We start from the raw sequence: 6388 nt of genomic DNA on the forward strand, positions 1-6388 counted from the left end.
ATACTGAAAATGAACTGAGGGTTGAAGGGGAAGGGGGAGGGGGGAAAAGAGGTGGTGGTGATGGAGGAGGGCACTTGTGGGGAAGAGCACTGGGTGTTGTATGGAAACCAATTTGACAATAAACTATTAAAAAAAATAAAACTCCATCAAAAAAATTAGTGCTTTCAAATAAATCTTTATTGGCCATTTTTAAGGCAGGTGTGAGAAAACCTAATCCAGGCTTTCCAATTTACTCAGTTTGTCTAACCTCAAAGCCAGTGAGTCTAAAAAGGCTGAAGGGCTCTCAGAAAGTTTCAGCAAACTTCATTTAAAAATTGAACCCCAATGCTGCTGCTTCTCTAATGGAGAATTTCATGAATTTTAAATGGGAAGCGCTGAAATGTTCATGCATTTATCTTGAAAATTTGTATTTCAGATTAATTTAAGAATATGCACTTAAAATTTTAAGCACGTAATTTATATAATTTGTAGTATAAATGTGTGTAAATCCTAAGTATATAATGTCTAAGTACATGATTTATTTGAATTTACTAGGTATTAATATATTTTACATTATTGAGAGAATAGTGAGGACATGTCTAGATGGCTTAATTCTGAAATTTGTTACAGTCTTTGCATTGTTTTGAAAGTAGTTAATACAACAGCTATTTCATAAACGGTAAGACAGATTTTGTCATTGAGAAAAGTGTATCTAGAGTAACTATGATAAAGAACTGCCTGGCGATCTTTTCACATGAGCTTCAACATTACTTCTGTGGTGGAAGAATAGTTTGCATTCTGTATAGAAGTAATTGGGAGCACAGGGGCGCCTGGGGGGCTCAGTCAGGTGAGCATCTGACTCCGGCTCAGGTCATGATCTCGGGGTTCGTGGGTTTGATTTCCACGTTGGCCTCTGCGCAGACAGCTCGGAGCCTGGGGCCTGCTTCGCATTCTGTGTCTCCCCCTCTCTCTGCCCCTGCCCTGTTTGTGTTCTGTCTCTCTCTCTCTCTTTCTGTCAAGAATAAAGAAGTATTTAAAAAAAGAAAAAAAAAACAGAAGTAATTGGAGCACAGACCTTGTTTATATGGTCAAGAGGGAAAAAGATTATTATCCATAAATGAGTATGATAATCTTTACTCAGTCGTGTGCTACCCTGTGCTGTAGACAACATATAGCACGTACTCTCCAAATTTTTATAAGTGATACTCTTCTGATTTTTATGCTATAGTACTTTCGTGTTTTAGTGTGAAAAATGAAAGTTACTCCAAGTAATGCAATGTTTGTCTGTTTTAAAATGCTGTTGGGGCGCTTGGGTGGCTCAGTCGGTTAAGCTTCCGACTTCGGCTCAGGTCATGATCTCGCTGTCTGTGGGTTCGAGCCCTGCGTCAGGCTCTGTGCTGACTGCTAGCTCAGAGCCTGGAGCCTGCTTCCGATTCTGTGTCTCCCTCTCTCTGTCCCTCCCCTGCTAGCACTTGGTCTCTCTCTGTCTCAAAAATAAACATCAAAATAAAATAAAAAATAAAATAAAAGGCTGCCGTGGTGCTTGGATGACTCAGTTCATTAAGTGTCTGACTCTTGATTTTGGCTCAGGTCAGGATCTCATGATTCGTTGAGTTCGAGCCCCGCATCAGGCTCTGCGCTGACAGCGTGGAGCTTGCTTGGGTTTCTCTCGCTCCCTCTCTCTCTGTCCCTAACCGCCCCCCTCTCTCTTCCACTCTCAAAAATAAATAAATATGAACATTTAAAAAAGATAAATAAAATGCTGCCACTCTTGGCAAACCCCAAACCTTCCTGGGTTTGGAACTGAGCAAGTGGTCCCCCACCGTCCCTCCTGATTTTCCCATTCTGTAAGGTTTCAACCTCCCTGGTGTGCTGCCCCACCATGATCTCCTGGCCCCGCGCTGGCTCAGCAAAGGCAGAACCTAGAATTCATTTCCAATAACAGACTTGAGACAGACTAGATTTTCAAAGACAACTCTACCTAATACGTATAGAAAGCAAAAGGGAACTTTGAAAGGGGAATTTGGAAAATGTCAAAAGCATTTTTTAAAGAAAGATGGAGAAGGGTGTATGACCTGACACTATTATTTTTTTAATGTTTATCTTATTTTATTTTTGAGAGAGAGCACAAGTGGGGGAAGGGGAGAGAGAGACTTAGAATCAGAAGCAGACTCCAGGTTCTGAGAGCCCAATGCAGAGATCAAACTCATGAATTGTAAGATCATGACCTGAGCTGAAGTCGGATGCTTGACTGTCTGAGCCACCTAGGCACCCCTGTCAAAACCATTTTTTAAATAAAATGTTTACAGAATACGGAATTCTTTTTTTATTTCTTTCATGTTTATATATATATATATATATACACATACATACATATACATACACACACACACACACACACACATATATATATATATATATATATAGAGAGAGAGAGAGAGAGAGAGAGAGAGAGAGGGAGAATCTCCCTCCTCCCCCCTCCAAGATACCATGTGGGGCTCAAACTCATGACCCATGAGATCACGACCTGAGCCTAAATCAAGAGTTGGACACTTAAAGAACTGAGCCATCAAGGTGCCCCCAGAATTCGGATCCTCCCATGAGTGAGTCTGTATGCAGGGATCACAAATCCTGTCCTAGGTCCAGGCATTTGTGGTAGTTACTCTGTGGCTCAGAGAGCACCTTCCAGCATTCCTTTTTTCTGACTCCCTGATCGTCACTCTTTGATAACACCACTGACCACCACCACCAAGGAGTTGTCATTTTGGCCCTGTTACCGTTAAATATCAAGAGTGCCCAAGTCCTGACTTATTGGATGCCTTCTTAAGATGCCTGTCCGCTTCCAGACTTGGAGACAGGCCTCTTACCCAGGTAACCAAGGAATTGCCGCCCAACCCAGGGGAGATCTTTTCTTCCACACAAATGGACGTGACCGTTCCCACTGTCCACCAGTACAACCATAAGAGATTAAATAACCATAATCCTAACCTTCATATAAATATTCCACAAATGTTATTAAATGGCCAGTGTAGGGATATAAAGAGGAAAACAGCATGCCAATAACTGTGTGGAAAGAATCATGGTCTATTTGGGAGTAAAAGTAAAAAAAAATTAATAACTTCTCAGAACATCTAGTCCCATCCATCAGTGGGTGCATGAGCACCGTGTATGACAAGTGGTCAATGGAAAGCTTGGATATTATACAAATAAAGCCACCCAGTCGTAGGTTAGTGGCATATGCAGCAGGTACTTTGAAATCAAGGTGTCCTGAGTAATCTAGAGACGCTTCCTGGAGGCGGTGCCTCCGCTGGGTGCCAAAGGACAGACAGTCACAAGACGAAAGGTCTGCAAAGTGGAATGATGATTGTAGAATCAAAACAGATGGGATGAGATCTTGAAAGATGAAGCAAGAAAGGTTTCCATATTATTTTATCTTATCCATTTTATTTTATTTTATTTTGTTTGAGAGAGTGGAAGAGTAGGCAAAGGAAGAGAAATCCACACTGAATGTGGAGCCGGATGCAGGGCGTGATCCCACAGCTCTGGGATTGTGACTTGAGCTGAAGTCAAGAGTTGGAGGTTCAACTGGCTGAGCCATCCAGGCGCCCCAAGAAAAGGCCTTTAAATTCTAACCTAGAGGGAAATGTCCACTGACCCTTCCTCAACTTCAGATAATGTAAATGCTTCTAGCTTACTTGTATTTAAAAATCATGCATGATTTGCAACTTACTGGTCTTTTTCATTTGTAAGAAAATTAATAAAAGTTATTAATGGTTTGGGGAGAGAGAATTAAGCAATGTGAATGTTTGCATATGTTTACATTTTCTAATACCAAGTTTGAGAGGAGCATGTGAAAATATTTCCCTCAAAATCTGTGCCGGAAGGCGATTTGGTAGTCAAAGGAGCTGATCACTTGCCCACAACACAGCCAGGGAATTTGGCATTTAGGGGTTCATACAAATGAAGGATGCTTTAGGAAAATTTTTTTCTGATTTTTATGGATACTTTTCGGGCCAGAATAAAAACTGTTTCATGAACGAAAGGAATTTTAGCCACTAAAATATATCGTTCAAAGAGGATGGGGTGCCTGGGTGGCTCAGCCGGTTAAGTGGCCGACTTTGGCTCAGGTCATGAGCTCAGGGTTTGTGGGTTTGAGTGCCATGTCAGGCTCTGTGCTGACAGCTCAGAGCCTGGCGCCTGCTTAGGATTCTGTGGCTCCCTCTCTCTCTCTCTCTCTCTCTCTGCCCCTCCCCGACTCATGCTCTTTCTCTCTCTGTCTCAAAAATAAATAATTAAAATAACACAAAACACAAAAAAACAAAGAGGAAAACATTTCATATTGCAGGACTTCATTAATAATTATACGTCTGCTTTGTTTAACACTTTGAAGAAAAATTTATTTCTTTTACAATAAAATTGTAGATAAAGAGATTTAACTTTGGTATTTGAGGTTGTATCTACATAGGACCGCCAGATCACGATATTAACTACAACCAGCTGAATTACATGTAGGTAGGCTCTTCAGTTGAGGTACATTCCCCAAAACTATAATTTCTAACTCATGTATCTTTGCTATCTACTTTATTTGTTTACTGTTTTTCTTCCAAAGACTGTCATCCTTTAGAATCTGTTTGAAGCTTTCAAAACACCTTTTTTGCTATGTGAGCAATTTACTTTTAGTTCAGTGGAATTTTATATGGATTTCTACAGAGCATGCACCCAAATAAATTCTTTCTGGAACATACTCAACAATATATTCTGGTGGGAGCTTGCATTTATAAATTAGGTTCGTCTCCTGCAAGTATTAGAAAGTTAGTAGACTTTTGTGCCTAAAGGTTTAGAGTTTGCAGTGGCTACATTCAATCTAGTTTTACTCCTAACATTTGGAATCTAAAGGAACCAAATCGCAAAAAATGCAATTTAAAATCTAGTGAAAATTTCCTTTTAATACTGTCAATGGCCAATGAGTGAAAGGGGTAATCGGAGTTTAAGGATCAAGTATGTACTTGGGGTTTAAAAATAACAGATAAGGGCGCCTGGGTGGCTCAATCAGTTAAGCATCCAACTCTTTTTTTTTTTAAAATGTATTTTATTTATTTTTGAGAGACAGAGAGAGACAGTGCGAGCAGAGGAGGGTCAGAGAGAGAGAGAGGGAGGTACAGAATCCGAAGCAGGCTCCAGGCTCTGAGTTGTCAGCACAGAGCCTGCCGTGGGGCTCGAACCCACGAACTGTGAGATCATGACCTGAGCCAGATGCTTAATCGACTGAGCCACCCAGGCGCCCCAAGCATCCAACTCTTAATTTTGGTTCAGGTCATGATCTCATGGTTCAGGAGATCGAGCCCCGAGTCAGACTCTGCACTGATAGCACGGATCCTGCTTGGGATTCTCTCTGCTCCTTCCCTGCTCCTGCACATCCTCTGTCTCTCAAAATAAATAAACTTTAAATAAAAATAAAGACAACAGATAAAGAGCTGTGAACAGTAGCTAACCAAGTGAATAGAAGAGAGAATAATTGACAAACATTTTGGATATGCATCAATGAAAAGCTTTTCTCTTCCTAGCTCTCTTCCCCTTTGTAAGTCTGTCGTCTTTGCTTAAATCTTTATTCACCCATATATTCTTCTCTCTCTGTCGAATGGCCATACCTAACCCCCTTCTGTGCTTCACTCCTCCCCCCCAACCATGACCACCCAAACACTCCAGGACAGAATAACTGTGATGAGGTTAGGGACTGGAACAGTTCAATGGCACAGCAGCCATGCTTTAGAGAGATAGCAGAGATCCCCTTTGGATCAGCAATCAGGGAGAGCTTTGAAGTGAGTAAACGTTCTGGGGGCAGCTTCCATTTGAACTTAGGTTCATGTTCTGAAAAATATTAGAAACATAATGGATTCTTGTGTCTGAAGATTGAGACCCTGCCCTGCCCATATTCTCTGCGGAGATGCCCTCTTCCCTCTAGGTGCCCTTTCCCTGCATGCTCTCTGGCTATAATACTGTATCCTCCAAATTAGTTCTTGTTTCCTTTCCTTGCCTCTCAAAACTCCCATTCTCTTCCTGTGGCTGATTTCACGTAGATGTGGAAAAGGAGTTTATTAAACTCATTTACTGAGATGTGGATGGGAGCCATTCTAGCTGAGTTTTTTATTTATTTATTTTATTGCGAACACAAATCTCTGGATGGAGTTTCAGAACCAACTGCTGTGGTTCGAAGAGTTGGAGAGAAGAGGATGTATTTTTGGCAGGAGACTTCTGATATGCCGTCCACTTCCCCCACTGGCTTAAAACTAGGTGAGCCAAGGTCATCACAATGTGCTATAAACTTTCCAGAATGAGTGGTCATGATCTATCTGCATATTTGGGCTCCCTACAAGATGGTGAGATTCTGGAGGGAGGAAATACTTCCTCT

The sequence above is a fragment of the Suricata suricatta genome, chromosome 8 (genome assembly GCF_006229205.1).
Source record: "Suricata suricatta isolate VVHF042 chromosome 8, meerkat_22Aug2017_6uvM2_HiC, whole genome shotgun sequence".
Lineage (NCBI taxonomy): Eukaryota > Metazoa > Chordata > Mammalia > Carnivora > Herpestidae > Suricata > Suricata suricatta.